Below are 16587 nucleotides of genomic sequence, written 5' to 3'. Positions count from 1 at the left end.
TTTGAGTAACCAGGCTCAGAACCGCCTAGTGCCACGTTAATACGTAATATTTAGTAACTTTGTGGGAAGCCTTGAATCTAGAACGTTTTCTTTTGTAAACTTGTGCGACGCGATACCGCGTAACATTCAATAAACTTGTGCAACGCACCTTCGCGTAACATTTTTTGTGAACTTGTGCCACGTCTTTTTACGTAACTTTCAAACTAACTTTGTGTAATTGTGTAACTTCTGTATTGTGAGACATCACCCTCTGTACGATGTGGCGTGTAATCAACGGTATTACACCAAGCCCACAGTCGCATGAATAAACGACACACGTCATTTGTTGCATCACTTTAGCATCTGATTAATTAACCATACGACTCCCAACCACCGCCAAGTAGGGTATTCTGCATAACCCACGCAACACCGCCGACGGTCCTAGTGGGCCACGCAGGGTAATCGACCCCACAGCCCACCTATCGACTAGAAACAGAGCTAGTCTGGCGCCCACCCGGAAACACTACATCGTCAACCGCCATTCCCGCTAGGAGCCGCACCGGGACTCGAGCCCGAGACCCCGGACGATGGCAATGTAATGTTTTTTTTATAGACACCTGCTATGATAGACATCCAGGTAGTCGATCTCTTGCAAAGTTTTAGTGGAGTTGAATAATAAATTCCAGCAGGGCATACGGACATAAAATAATTTTATAAATAAATCAATATTTTGTTACTAGTATACATTTAGAGTATATGTCGTTCTAATTATTTTCAGTTTGTTTTATATTTGGTTGAAGGTTAAAAGCAAAAAAAAGAAGAAAAACAATTCCAATGTTTGTAAACGAACCTGATAAAGGCGCGTGGTAGTGTAAACTGTCAGTGTTATGTTGTCTGCACGTGGTTGGTATTATTTTGATAAGCACTGTGAAAAATAAATTATGTAAATATTGTGTTCTTTTTCTGGTGATAATGAAATAATGTTGATCGGAAATTAATCCTGAAAAGGTTTGTATCTAACTCTAATCGACTGTTCTTAAATACTGAAATTTGAATATTTTTTAGTTTGTAGTGTACTGCCCGTTTTTTATTAGTGATTAAACTGTAATTCTGAAGAAAAGATTCGTTTCTGAAACAAAAAAAAGTTGAAAATGCTTTCTGTCATTTCCAACATTTATTTTAAAAATCATTCCCCTAAGATGGTGTTGGTGATACTTTTGTAGTTTACCAGTAGTTTACCATTTTAAGAGTGGTTGGGTTCGGTCAGCTACATTACAAATACTGTGATATTGTGAGAATGGTCATTTGGGTTATGTTAGATACATTTTAAATACACTTATAAATTGTTTGGACAGTTGTTTAGGTAAAGTTAGTAACATTAAAAATACCATAAAATAATTCAATGAATTGGTTACATTATGGTTGCTACATTTTAAGTTGATAAGGCAAATATCTTATGTCACTGCTTTTCCGCAAAGTAAACTTAAAATTACGAAAATACAATTTGGTAATACTCTGATATCACTGCTATTTAGAACAGAAAGAAAAAACCAGGGTAAATCTGTATTGTACGGATTAGCGCCAAAAAAAATCGTACAAATATGAAATAACTTTCATTATATGCTCTTTTACGTCCTCTTTTCAAAACCGCCTGCGGAGATTAAAAATTCCAATTACTTTTGGAGATATCGCCGTTCTTATTTTGCAATACAAGCCCTATGTAATCATTCAAAAGATGCCATTTTATATTTTGCCGTGTGTGCGTGAATGCCTAAATAACAGAAATTTTCCATTAGGTAAGGTTAGTTACATGATAAATACTTCAAAATAAACGGAAATTAAAAATAATATTAATTAATTTTACTTGTATAGTTTTAAGTATTTATAATGTAACTGACCTGACCTAACAAAACGGGACAAAGGTAGATTAGGTCAGGTCAGCTACAGTATCAATACTTTGAAACTGAACGGACATTAAAAATAATAAAATTAATTTTAATGGTTGTTTACTTTTAAAGTATTTATAATGTAGCTGACCTGACCTAACAAACCGGGAAAAAGGATGAACAGTAGGAACTCACGTAATTTTCTTTTTACGTGATGTAGTCGTTCAACTACGTCGCGAAAAAAAAAAAATCATACTTGTAAACAAGCAACAATGGTGGAACGCGGGAAGCCTACGATTCACTCATCCTTCTGGACATACCCGAATACTCACGTTGGCAAGCCTTCTTTCAACAGACGAGAGGCAAACGCCCGATCGTGCATCTTCGGGTTTTTTTTTTGTTTATTGTAAATAAATATGCAACTCATGAAAACTAATGGTCAATTAGGTTATGTTAGCTACATTATAAATACTTCAAAACATTGTGGATGGTTGATTTGGTTAGGATAGCTACATTAAAAATACTGTGAAATCATGTAAACGGTTTCCTAGCGCTGGATAGCTACATATTAAAAAGTTATTTGCTAAGCAACCATAAAATGATTTTACAGTTTTTTTAATGTAGCTATACTTACCTAATATAACCAACCATCCACAGTGTTTTAAAGTATTTTTAATTACTTCTTGCTAATTTGAAGAAAAGAAGGCTTGCCAACGTGAGTATTCGGGTATGTCCAGAAGGATGTGTGAATCGTAGGCTTCCCGCTCAATTAGGTAAGGTTAGCTACATTTAAAATACTTTCAAACATTGTGGATGGTTGTTGGGTTAGTATAGCTACATTAAAAAAACTATAACATATTTCTTATGGTTGCTTAGGAATTACCAATTTTTAAGATGTGGCTATCCTGACCTAACCAACCATTCACTTGATTTCACAGTATTTTCAAGTTATCCAAATCATACACACACACAGACCCACATGGGAAATGGAAAAATGGCGCTGCTGCGTTAATTCACTTACATTGTACAGTAAGTTATAAACTGTGATTTCTCAGAAACCAGTAAGACTTCAGAAATGCTGTGATCAGGGTAGATCAGGAATGTGTCAACTGTTTGAGAAAAGTATGTCTGGAATTTTATTGTTACTTCATGGAAAAGCTGCACTTTAAGAATATTACTGTTAAAACTTAATTGTTACAGTATATATATCTGCATGTACAGTTGCTGACCAACTGTTGTGATTCAGGAAAATATATCTGGTTACCTAATTGAATGTTTGTTTGGTTGTTAAGATTAAGGGGAAATCAGAAGACTGCATGGCTAATTATTTTTCTCTGTAATTGCAGGGACAAGAGCATTTTTTTGAACTCTCCTCTCTTTCGCTCTCTCATAGTGTAATGTATAACATGGTGCAAAATACCTATGTTGGCAGCCATGCCAATGGGATTCGAGGCTGGAAGAGATTGTGGGTTATGGTTGTTGGTTGCTAGTAAACAAATAGTGGGTGCCTCGTAGGCAGGGCAACCCAGAATCGCAAACCAATGGGTTAAGGACTGCATGCAGACATAACAGTGGCGACAAGGATTATTTGTAGGAGTGCCAGAGATACTAAATTGTCATAGCGCTGTAGCAGTGATGGCAACCATTGGAGTCGTTGGGGAAGTCATGGTGGGTTGGAACATGTGGAAGTTGTACTGGGAAAGAATTCATTTTTATTAAATTGCAAATAAAATGAAAACCGGAGATTCAAAGCGTGTTGTATTTTTTATGGTTTGTGGGTCGGAGCAGTATGACTTGGTCACATGTTTAATTGTGCCTAATGGATCTGATTTGTCAATTCAGTGAATTGTTCATGAAATTCACAGTAAACTTTGAGGAGAAGCCCAGTCTGATCATGGAGATGTACAAGTTTCTCTGAAACGGGATCAGCATGAAGGGGTGTATTTGGTATAGTTACGGCACTTACGTACCCATTGTAACTTCCCGAATCTGGAATGATTGTTAGGGGACAGGGTGGTGTGTGGGGTGCGGGACAGGGCTATACAGCACACCTTGCTGGCAAAGGATAAGCTATTTTTCAAAGATGCTATAGACATCGCAATAGTGGCAAAGGTGGCAGGGAAGAATGTCTCGCACTTAAGAAGTGATGCGTCTAGCAGTGAATGGTGTGACAGGGAAAAGATATACAGATTGTGCAAGCAAATGGAGCATGTAGCATTAAAGCAAAAGACTCCAGAAATTTCCTTTAAGCAGCTATTTTGACGATGTTCGGGACCCTATTCAGCAGACTCTTGTAATATGTAACAGTATGCCGTTACTGTTCCAAGCGTGGTCACTTAGAAAGAGCATGCATTAAGGTAAAGAAGTTAAACACAACCAGTAACATGCAAGGAAAGGCAGGAGGAACAGTTCACAATGGTAGGACGTACATGCTGTGTAATACGACAGTAGGCCTACAGGAGCAAGATGACACATTAGCATTGTACAGTTTATACAACCTTCAAACCTTTAAAACTAGAGCTCTAGTGAAAGTCTCAGGTTCTCTCTGCAGGACCTCGAGCTGGGGACGGCACCAGCTGCAACAAAGCAGGCGTCATCACGTGTCGCAGAGAAGCCAAATAAATTAAGTGATTATGTTGTGTGTGTACAGGAGGACTCAAAATGGTAAATTAATAGGGGTGGGAAGGAGTGTAATGTATGACATTTTGGTGCAAAATCCCTAGGTTGGCTGCCATGCCAACAGACATCAGGCCGGAAGAGATGTTATGGTTGTCGTTTGCTAGTAAATAAAGGGTGGATGCCTCATGGGCAAGGCAACCCTGAATCACAAACCATCGGGTTTAGGACTACGTGCAGACATAACTTATACCCTGTGCACTTGCTACCTACAATTGATTGTGAATAATACAAAAATTTATCACATAGTGTTGTTTTCAAGTTTTATAAGTGGTGCTTGATTTACCCTCATTACAGCAATTTGAATCCCTCCTGCAGTATCATCAAATTCAAAAGTGGGGAAGAAAATTTTGTTAGAATTAGTAATCATTGAAGAAAAGGACTTTCTCCATGGGAAAAAATAATTTAAATTTTTACTGTATCTGAAAAATTATTTTTGTAACAATTTTAGAACTTTTACAGGTAATTGTTCCATTGAATATCCAGTTTATATCAAAGTTTTATAATTAATATTTTCAGAATCAAATATATTTGGGTTATGGTACATTTTCGCATCACAAACACATTTTACTTTTTAATTTTGTTTTAATATTTTACGTTACAATACATTTGGATATGTTACCCAAAACAGTTGCTCCCGGGAACAATATTTTCCAAAGTTTTTTACATATTTATAAACTCAAATATATTTTGGTAATTGTAAAGCTTTGCATCACAAACACAACCAATTCCCTTCTTTATTTTTATATTTTATAATATAACTGGATATGCAAATAGGAACAATTAACCTTTTACAATTCTTATTGAAGAAAAAAAAATATTTTTGTGATAATTTTAATTCTTTAATGTAACTGATCTAACTTAAGGCACCTTTTACTTTAGTTATAATTACTTACATGTCCAGACATCTAGTCTCCTTAAGAAGAAACATAATTTCAAAAACATATACTTCGTGAAAAATTAACACAACTGATACCAATATAAAGTACCTTTTAAAGTTACACACTGCATAAATTTTTTTTTTTCAATGTCTCTATCAATGATTAGCTATGTTCATGCAGACATTAATACCTACTCAAAAAAAGTGTTGCAAAATTAATTTAATGAAATATTGAAATAAATGATAAAATATACCTACACAAATTCTCATATTACTGATCTGTTAAATCAATATAAAACTTTCAAAATGTTTACAACAATATCAGTTTGATCATCTGCAATTTAACATTTCTGATTCAGTTGCATCACTTTCAACAACACAAATCTAATCGCAAAAAAAAATAAACTTTACAGTTATTTGAAACCCCTGAAATATTCCACATTTAAATATATATGTTACTAAAGACATAGTTAGAATTAACATGCACTATCTTTTTAATTTCAATTATAAAACTAATAATTTCTAACCACTTGGTACAATCTGCAATAATTTTCTTCTTGTTCCCAAGAAAAAAAATGATAATCATGTTAATGTTATGTACTGTATTGAACATTGCTATAATGGTAGACTAAGTAATATAAGCAAACTATTCAAAAATAACATCCTTCTAAGGTAAAATATCTATTTGCAATACTGCAATGCTATGCGGTAAAATAATATATTGTTTATTGCAGATGCAGAAAAAAAATCTGGTTGCTTGGTTTGTCTTCCATTGAAAAAGCAACTCTCTTCAACAATTAGCCTACTGCAAAAGGCTTGGAAAACTAAATGCAATTGCCATACAATTTTGTGTTTGCTGATCCTCTGTGCAAAAATAGGTATGTGACGAGGAGTTGGTCAATGAGCTTGATCCAAATTTCTAGCATTACAAATGTTCAGTAAAAGCTAGTTAATCCTACATGATTATGGAACGTTAATATACTTTTAACAGGAATAGGTACCAAAGAAAAAATTAATAATAATTGACAAATTAAATAAGTGTGCTATACATAGACCTAATAAGCGTTTAAATTTCAAACATGGATGAATTAATTATTATTGTGAAATTTCTTTGTGAAAAAGTTGACGACTTGATGAGCGAGAACTTGGTATTAAAAACCTGTCATATCTATTCAAGAGCTGAAACTGCTGACATCAAGCAAGAGCTGCTTCACATCAAGCAAAGTCTTGTCATCAAGAGAGATAATGACCATTCTTATAGTCAAGTGCCTAGAATATCTTCTAACAACAAGTTACCAAACCGTGCTGAAACACAGGTTGACTCCGGCAACCACAGTTTGTCACGAGTTAAACCAACGCATTGACAGTGATGGGTTCACCTTAGTGCAACACGTGCACAAGTTCAAACCTAATGGTAACTCTGACAGCAAACAGGAAGAAGAAAGGAAGAAAACTCCAATAAAAGTGGGTATTAGAAACATATCCACACTTAAAATGCTCTCCAAACAAACTTTTAAAAAGACAAGAGCACCTTTGGTTGTTAGATTTGGTCCATCTGTCCAAAACAAGAAATTGAGATAAAAATTAGTTTCCACTGTAGGAATAAAATCACACCTCAGGTTTAAAAAATAAGCCTAAACTGAGCAGTTCCTAACAAATTTCCAGTGTTCACAAAGCATTTTGAGCATGCTTCACATTATTATCTGCAACTTGAGTAGTCATATGTGTAGGAATTGAGGGATAAATTATTTAAGCCAGTAAGACTGCCATCTGCCAAGTCATCTCTACTAACTGGGGGGAAGTGAGTGTAGAACAAAGAAGCCATTGTGCTGCAATGTTGCACATGGATCAACGTTCAATGCAGGCAGCAGCACAAGTAGTGTTAACAAAGTTATCTAAATCAACACAATTACAGTTTTTAAAGTAACAAATTTTTTATTTAATTATTTTTTACATCATTACTTGGTTGTAAAAACTGAGGGTAGCAATGATAGAATTCCTAAAATTAGTCTTTATCATAGCTAGCAAAAATATATTCATTAATTTTTCATGTGTTTTCTTTAACAATAGGTTTTAACTATAAGTTTCAGAGCCTACTATTATTTTAGAGGGTCCATCTCGATAAATTTACCCTATCTGCAGGGGTTTAATGTAACAATAGCATAATCATCTAGCTTAGAACTAGTCATTAACTCTTAACAGATGCCCAAGATTCAAGATTTAAAATAATTACAAATAATCCAAGAAATTATTTTTTAACTGTCATTTAAAACTCGGAGGTAAATCACAGAGAACCATATTTTGATCCAAACCTAGTTTTGTGGACGAATAATTAGGAAAAATTGCTAACCCAACGTAGTCCAGCTTAATCACAGGTATCCATTGCTAACCAAACCATTAGAAAGCAAAATTTTTTTGCCAGGATGACAGAAACTAAGAGAAACATCTGTTCCCAGAAAATATGCACAAACAGCCATGTATCTGTAAGATACATAAAACCATCACACTAAAAAATAAAATGCCAAAAAATTATATTGTTTGTACATTCATGCTCACCAGCATCTACTGGCTAAAGCTTGTCCTTCTGATTGAACTTGAATTGTAAAATTTTACTTTTGGGAAAAAAAATGGGAAGAACATTGGTTTCAGAGCACAAGGCCCACCCCTTTCATGAGCCTCTGAATCCTCGACTCTCTGTGTCAGCATATAAAAAGTCCTTAAATAAATATACAGGTCAGATATATTTCTATAAGGGATGATAAAGCATGGTTTTTATTAAAATTATATCAAATAGTTTGCGTAATATAATGGAGTGCTAAAATATAAATACCTAAGGTATAAAACCTTTAAAAAACATAAACTAGTTCTTAAGGTTTAGTCTCACATGCCATGTTATTAGTTATTTAATTTTACTTTTCATTTATATTATTTAACTTTATCACAAGAGTTCTTTTGCATTTAATTTTTTGTGTCAAATACTCTCAACACATATTTACTACATAAGTTATTATCTAATAGCGGTAAAAATTCATCAAAGAGTTCATAATTATGATCACTCTTGTGACCTTTTATAGCTTGAAAATAATATCTTGTAAATTTCTGGTGAGAAATTTGTGACCCAATAACAAATGCATTAGAGCTATCAAAATAGATTCACAGAAAAATCCCTTAATTAATATAAATAACGAAAAAATGAATCAACCATCTCAATGTGTGTGATAATAGTCTTATATATGGTCTCAAAAAATTAATATCTTGGTCCTATTTTTATTTGTATGTACAAAAATATTTGATGAAATTTCAATTTTTACATGCCCTAAAGTTATTAAACATATATTAAACTAGCTGCAGTACCTGGCGTTGCCCGGGCTGAACACAGGGTGAGGGGGACCTTTTTCGAAATCAGATGTAGCAAGTAATTGTCTTCTTAATTTAAATGTCAAGTGTGCAAAATAATTTATATCACTTTCAGATCCCGACAGACGTTCTGCCAGTGTATGGTTATTTACCAGTATATATCTAAAAATTGGTGGTCTGTATGTAATCTAGACTATATAAAGCACTATAGAAAAAAGCTGAAAAATAAGAGATTACTATTATTGAAAAGATTCCATCATCTAGCTAATGCTCGGCATGCATTGCAATGCCACATTCAGTTTTGTTTTGTAATATGTTTGAAGTAGTTACACATATACAAATCATCTATCCATCTCTATTTATCTCTCGAAATAGAACAGATATTCGAAATTTTTGAAATTTTTGAAATTTTGGGGCTTTGTCCCTAGAGGAGGGGGTATGTTGAGGACCCTGAATGGCTCGGAAACACTCAAAATCTAAAGAGAATAGATTTTTGAAACTTCGAAATTTTAGGGCTTTGACTCCTTGTAGGAGGAGGTTAGTTTGAGGACCCCGAATGGCTCGGAAACACTCTAAATAGTAAAAAAATATGCTTAAATTCCTGAAATTTTTGAAATTTTGGGGCTTTATCCCCAGAGGGGGGCGGGGGGTTCGAGGACCCTGAATGGCTGAAAATAGCTGCCAACCTCAAATCACACCCATCAGTAATGACAATTATATGAAGAAAAAAAAGTACGCGTAAATAATGCACGATAAATGTTTCCTGGGGAATTATGACACATACAAGATAAAACAAGGAAAATAAAATGCAAAAAAAAAATGAAAAATATAGGCCTATAGGTATATATGAATACAATGCAAATTAATGAATAAAAAAAACTATTTGAACAATACATTCATCTGAATATGTAAGAAATGTCAATAATTTTACTGGAAAGTTTGAACCTTCAATTCAAAGTATTCAAAGTTAAACTTGTGAACAACTGTCTTTTTATTTGCTTCTTTTATCCTGGTTGGATTAGAACTTCCTTGTAAACAAACAACAGAAGACAAACAAAAGAACTTGTAAACAATAACTCTGCGTTCGTTACTTTCGTTTCTTCAGATGTAGCGAAAAAAACGACGATATAGATATATTAATCGTCATGGCTATAAAATGTTCCGCATGTTTCTTTGATTCAATATGCCGTTTACAGTCATCCCTTCCACCATGTGCAATCGAAAAGTCACACGTGCATACATTACAAAACGCGTGGTGTTCCAAAACATTTGAAGACGACAAGCATGGCCATTCTTTTGAATAGTTTAAGTCGAAAGTTCTGAAGAATTGCGTTCTTTTTTTCCCCCCAGAAACACTTGTTCTGTCACACGCTTCATTTCTACAACCGGCACTGAAGAACAAAACACTATCGAAAAACATTAAAAAAAATTTCACGTCTGTAGAAAGACTAAAACACTATGATGAAAAAAATGGCTTTCAAAAAAAATTAAAACACAGGTTAGCCAAAGTACCGTGCAAAAATTATCGTGATGTAAGTAGCCGAAAAACGAAAAGTCCGAGAATATGTACTAGTTTTGTCGTACAACGGACGTAATACCATCCCATTACTATTTGAAAACACGAGAATTAATCTACTAATTTCAATAGTACATGCGCACACATACTAGTTCCGTTATTTGCGCAACCACGCGATGTATTCGAACTGCGTTCACGAAACCGCACAGCAGAAACTGAATTTTTTCCGTCTCCGTGCAGCACAACGCCTCGTTTCCGTAATACACCAGCGATGTTCCGTAATTCCGTAATTCGGTGTTAAATCCGTAATAATTACGGAAAATCCGTAATGGTTGGCAGCTATGAAGTTATTAAACATATATTAAACTAGCTGCAGTACCTGGCGTTGCCCGGGCTGAACACAGGGTGAGGGGGACCTTTTTCGAAATCAGATGTAGCAAGTAATTGTCTTCTTAATTTAAATGTCAAGTGTGCAAAATAATTTATATCACTTTCAGATCCCGACAGACGTTCTGCCAGTGTATGGTTATTTACCAGTATATATCTAAAAATTGGTGGTCTGTATGTAATCTAGACTATATAAAGCACTATAGAAAAAAGCTGAAAAATAAGAGATTACTATTATTGAAAAGATTCCATCATCTAGCTAATGCTCGGCATGCATTGCAATGCCACATTCAGTTTTGTTTTGTAATATGTTTGAAGTAGTTACACATATACAAATCATCTATCCATCTCTATTTATCTCTCGAAATAGAACAGATATTCGAAATTTTTGAAATTTTTGAAATTTTGGGGCTTTGTCCCTAGAGGAGGGGGTATGTTGAGGACCCTGAATGGCTCGGAAACACTCAAAATCTAAAGAGAATAGATTTTTGAAACTTCGAAATTTTAGGGCTTTGACTCCTTGTAGGAGGAGGTTAGTTTGAGGACCCCGAATGGCTCGGAAACACTCTAAATAGTAAAAAAATATGCTTAAATTCCTGAAATTTTTGAAATTTTGGGGCTTTATCCCCAGAGGGGGGCGGGGGGTTCGAGGACCCTGAATGGCTGAAATCACTTAAAATCATAAGAAAAAATTTTTTAAAATTTTTTAAACTTTCGAAATTTTGGGGCTTTGATCTATGAAGGGGGGGGGGGGGTGATTTTGAGGACCCCGAATGGCTCGGAAACACTCCAAATCGAAAGAGATATAAAGGAATATAAGAATGTAGGCTCCTATCTACCATAATAACAATATTGACAAATAGAAAAACTTATTACCTACCTATGAATAATTTTCTAAATAAATTAATAAATAACTCTATGTTAAAGAATTTATGTACATACATAGTATTAAACTTTAAACTATACACCAAAAAAAAAAACTAAGGATGTTATGTCATAATGTTTAAAACATTTGTAGGATTTGTTTATATGTAAAACTATGGTGGTGATATTCCACTTATCCAAAGTATTATAGAAATTAATAGAGATTTCACTTCCTGTACACACCACAAATCTTTGAATTAAGTAAAAAAAAAAAAAAAGTCCAAAATGAAACAAAAAGTATAAATAACGACCAATTTGACAAAAAAATGAGTACTTCTCGAATGACATTGAAAACATACACGTGAAATTTAAAAGAATTATGGGTGCCCTATGTAGGGAGAAAATATATATAGAAGAAATTAAATAAAAAAATATATATTAATAAATTTACCTTGCGATCAACCAAACAAAAAGTAACAAAAAAAATTACGTAATTTTAGAGGTATTTACAAAATTCCACTGGAACCGTACATAAAAATGAGCCCATGTCACTCCCCAGCCCATAAATTATCTCTATGCAAAATTTCATGGCGTAGCAAACAAACACTCGCTTTTATAATATTAGTTAGGATGTGCAAACTATAAAACGATTAATATAAAAACTAACAGTGACATATACTGGTGTATCGAGGTACTACGATGCAGAGCTTAAATTTTTCTTACTCTCTACTCAATTCCTTACAATAGCAAAAGTAACGTAATGGCTTGAAAGCTATTGCTCGGCAGACATAGAGGAATGACACTAACAGTTTGTATATCTATGACACACATTACATAAAATTAAGATATATTTTTTTTAACCCGTTTAAAGATTATTTTTTTAGACAAAAGAGTAACAATTAATAAAAAAAACTAACAGTGACATCTACTGGTGTATTGAGGTACTACGATGCAGAGCTTTAATTTTTCTTACTCTCTACTCAATTTCTTACAATAGCAAAACGTAACGTAATGGCTTGAAAGCTATTGCTCGGCAGACATAGAGGAATGACACTAACAATTTGTATATCTATGAGACACATTAAATAAAATTAAGATATATTTTTTTTAACCCTTTTAAAGATTTTTTTTTAGACAAAAGTTAGCCTATGTCCATCCCCAGGATATAATCTATCTCCTTGCCAAATTTCATTACGATCCGTTTAGCCGTTCAGCCAGGAAAAGGTAACAGACAGACAGACAAAGACAAAGTTACTTTCGCATTTATAATATTAGTATTGATTAATCTTTTGTAAGTACATAAATATCTTAATATGAATACCTACATAATATCCACAACACGTACGACCACGCAGTCATTTAAAATTATAAATTAACCCTTTATTTTTTATTTGGTTTTTGATTTTATTGCAGCCATGATATCTTTTTATGTTGGCTACGTGACAGTTTTCACAATAATATTGGACAAATAATGTTATAAAAAGTATAATAATACAGGAACTAAAAATTAAAAAATCAAATAGCTAATATTTTTTAATTTTTCTAATCTATTATTTTAAGGAAATTTTAATTGGTTAGGCAATGAGTGTAACTGGTCAGAAATCTCAACATGTAAAAAGAACATGTAAAAAGAACATAGATATTTTTGTTATGGATTTCACAAAACACAAGTTTAATTACATGTTTAAACTGCCTTGATTTTAACTGAAATATATATGTTTACAGAATAAAGGAGAATGATTTGTTAAAATGTCTTATTGGTTTTTTAAACACCTGTGTTTAAAACTTTTTTTTGTAAATGTTGATAGCTTACTTTCTGAGTAATCTTTACATACACAGAAAACGAGACCACATAATTAAAACTGAAATGTTTGAAAATGGGTTATGGAGAAAATAAATAAATTTGTAAACACCAGGCAACTTAATTTTTTATAAAACATGAGATTTTGGGTTAAATTTCTTCAATATATTATGTCCATAAAAGTATGTCCTAGTTATAAATTTTAATAGTATCAACTGTAAGCATTGTAGTGTGTTTGTACTAATCTTAATGCTTTTTTCAACCTTGTTTGTGATATCTAATAATATATATGATAAACTAATTTTTAAAAAATTTAAATTACCAAATTTTCGGATTCTGATATATTTGGTTTACATTTCAAAAACAGTACCAACACCACTTTACCACATGAGGGATGATAATTCAAAAATGGTAAAATATAGAATAGGGAATTTTTTGTATATGCTTTTAGCCTGATTTATTTCCTTCCACTTTAGAAGATACATAGGTATAAATTGGTATCAATTCACAAAACCCATTTTTTAAAACCTAAATTAGTGATGAATTTCACAAAGTTAAAAAATATTTACTGTGCAAACTTTTTTGTTTGTGATTCATACCAAGTGTAGTAAAATCAAGTGATATATTTTTATTTACCTCTTTTTCACCGCTTAAGCATTAAAAAAAAAGAAAAAAATAACACTGCGTAACAATATTTTCTCCTTTGGTGGAAAACTTAAAAAAAAAAAAAAATAGTAATAATAACATATTTTTTTTGTTTTTAAATGGTGAGTGTTTTTACATAGTATTTTAACTCATGCTTGGCTTTGGAAAAATGATTTTTTGTTGTATAAGTCCTACTCATTTTCACTTTCTTTACAAAAATTAAAAAATATATATAAAACTTAACTACGTACATTTTTGTTCGGTTTTTCCTGCAGTTTTTATTTCCTTCAAGTTAAGTTTAGTCAAAGATAATAAATTTTTTTTCGCTGAAACATAATTACCACTGAAATTTCGGGAAAAAGTAAAAAGGCATTAACTAGTAGTTTTTATATGTGTATTATTATCACTCAATACTATACCTCCCACTTGATGAAATTTAGAGTCATGATTTTTTATTATTATAAACCTAAACTCTACCTTAGTTTTCATCACTTATAAGCTATTAAATTTTGAAAGAAAACACAGTGTGCATTTTTTAATGCATGCTACTTATGCTTAAATTCTTACCTTCACCATCAACCTAGCATATTAAGTGATTTAAATTTTTATTTCTAAAAATAAATGCATCTCTTTTACAACCCTTATTGGTAAAATTTTCAAAAAAGGTGAACGGAGATGATTTTTCACTGTGGTGATTTTACATAGGTAATATTTTAATTTTATATTGATTAGCTAAGGAGATATATATTTTTTTTCTTTTAATCCCTGCCTTTTCACTACTTTATTGATAAAAATTCAGAAAGTGGTTAAATGAGTTTCAGATTTTGTATTTTTACTTTCTTTTAACAAAACCAAATAGATTCCATTTTCACTCTCTTTGTCATTGAATTATAAAAAATAGGAAAATAAACTATGCAATTTAACTCAATATGTATGTTATTTGTGCTCAATTTCTTACTTCCATCTTGATTTTCTTCGGGAATATCTTTTTTAATTTCAAAACCAAACTTTTAAACCCATTTGTGGTTGAATTTTGAAAAATAAAAAACATTTTACATAACACGTTATGTACCTACCTTATGCTTCATTGCTTTGAAGGTGTGATTTTATATCATAAAACCAAACTGACCCTCTTATCACCCCCTTGGAGGTTGAAATTAGAAAAAAAAGAAACTGCTACATAACTTATTATATTAGTTATACGTGCTCTCTTTCTTACTTCCTGCTTGATTTGCTTTGGAAATATGCATTGATATTATAAAACCAAACTTATCCCCTTTCCACTCCTTTTGTCGTCTAATTTTGAAAATGGAAAAGAATAAAATTTAATACTTACCTAATGTTGCATGTTGTTCTTTGTCGGTTTCTTACTTCCTACTCTATTAAATTCAAAGATATGAATTTTTCTTGAGGAAGTTAAACATATCCCTTTTGCTGCCTTTAGGTGTGGAATATCAGAAAATGGTAAAATAGTGTCTTTAGGTAGTTTTTGTATGTTTAATATTTGTACCCAATATCATAAGTATTGCTTGATTAACTTCAAAGATATTATTGATTATTGAAAAAAAAACATATTTACTCCTTTTTCACCTTCTTAGGTTTGGAATTTCATAATGATGTGTAGCTAGTGTTTAAGTTTTTAAATAGCTTACTAACAAAAAAGTTTTATTAAAATCCATTTCATAGGTATCAAGTGATGCTGGAACAGATACCGGTAACAATTTTAAACATATTTATATTTGACTGGCTCTCATGAACTTGTGAAAAATAATTGTTCTAAATGACAATGAAACAAGGGAAATGAAACACTGATTTTTACTATAAAGTATGCATACTTAAGTTTTTTTAATATTTTTATAAATATATTTCTTGAATTACCAAGATCACTAGTAAATTTATTGAGTAGTTATTAGCATTTAAACTTACTTACAGAATGATTTATCTTACCTAAATTCATTGAGATTAACAAATTTATTATATTTGATTAGTACTGTTTTAATTATAATTAAATTGTTATCTTATGGGATAATTTTGATCTATGGTTTTTTAGGTGCAGTTTTCTACGAGCAGCCATCTTCTCCTTACTATTGAAATCGTTAATCTTAACTTCATCAATGGTTGATGCTGGAAGATGCCTGTTCTAACTAATAATCTTATCAAATTTGGCCTACTTGAGATTTTTTATTCCTGTAAGTTTTACTGTTCACCCTCCACTACTTCCTCATTTTTCTTTCTCTTGAGCTCCTAACTTACATCTGTTTTAACTGCCCCTTTTCTTCTTCAAATATTTCATGTTTTGTTGTTTTTTTTTAAACTTAAAGGTTTGATTTCATTCTTTCCCTACAATATTTATCCTGTACTATTTTTTCTTTTTAATATTAGCTTCTGTTTTGCTTAGTTTCTTTTATTTTTAGAATGATTCCCAAAACCAAAAACCTAAAAAAATTGCAGTGTACTGTGAACAATTAGAGCAACAGAGAACAATCTCCGTCAGAGGATGCTACAATCTACTGAGGAGATATAAGTTATTATCATGAATATGTTTTAAAAAAAAGTGTTAAAGAACATTTTGCCCCTAAAGGTAGGAGGCTCCTGC

The 16587-nt window shown here is 32.3% G+C and overlaps 1 protein-coding gene across 7 annotated transcripts in view; it reads left to right on the top strand.

Moving 5' to 3' along the window:
* The first annotated feature begins 819 nt into the window (after positions 1 to 819).
* The window catches only part of LOC134529413 (TBC1 domain family member 4), a 353166-nt gene continuing 337398 nt past the window's right edge, over positions 820 to 16587 (top strand). The window contains exons 1-3 of one of the 7 annotated variants that reach the window (XM_063363456.1): positions 820 to 987; positions 6156 to 6299; positions 16042 to 16180. The gene's annotated coding sequence lies outside the window, so the exon portion shown is untranslated. The other 6 variants (XM_063363457.1, XM_063363459.1, XM_063363458.1 and 3 more) reach the window with 6 other exon arrangements.

This window comes from Bacillus rossius, chromosome 2 (genome assembly GCF_032445375.1).
Source record: "Bacillus rossius redtenbacheri isolate Brsri chromosome 2, Brsri_v3, whole genome shotgun sequence".
NCBI lineage: Eukaryota > Metazoa > Arthropoda > Insecta > Phasmatodea > Bacillidae > Bacillus > Bacillus rossius.
This window is presented reverse-complemented; position numbering and strand designations above follow the sequence as displayed.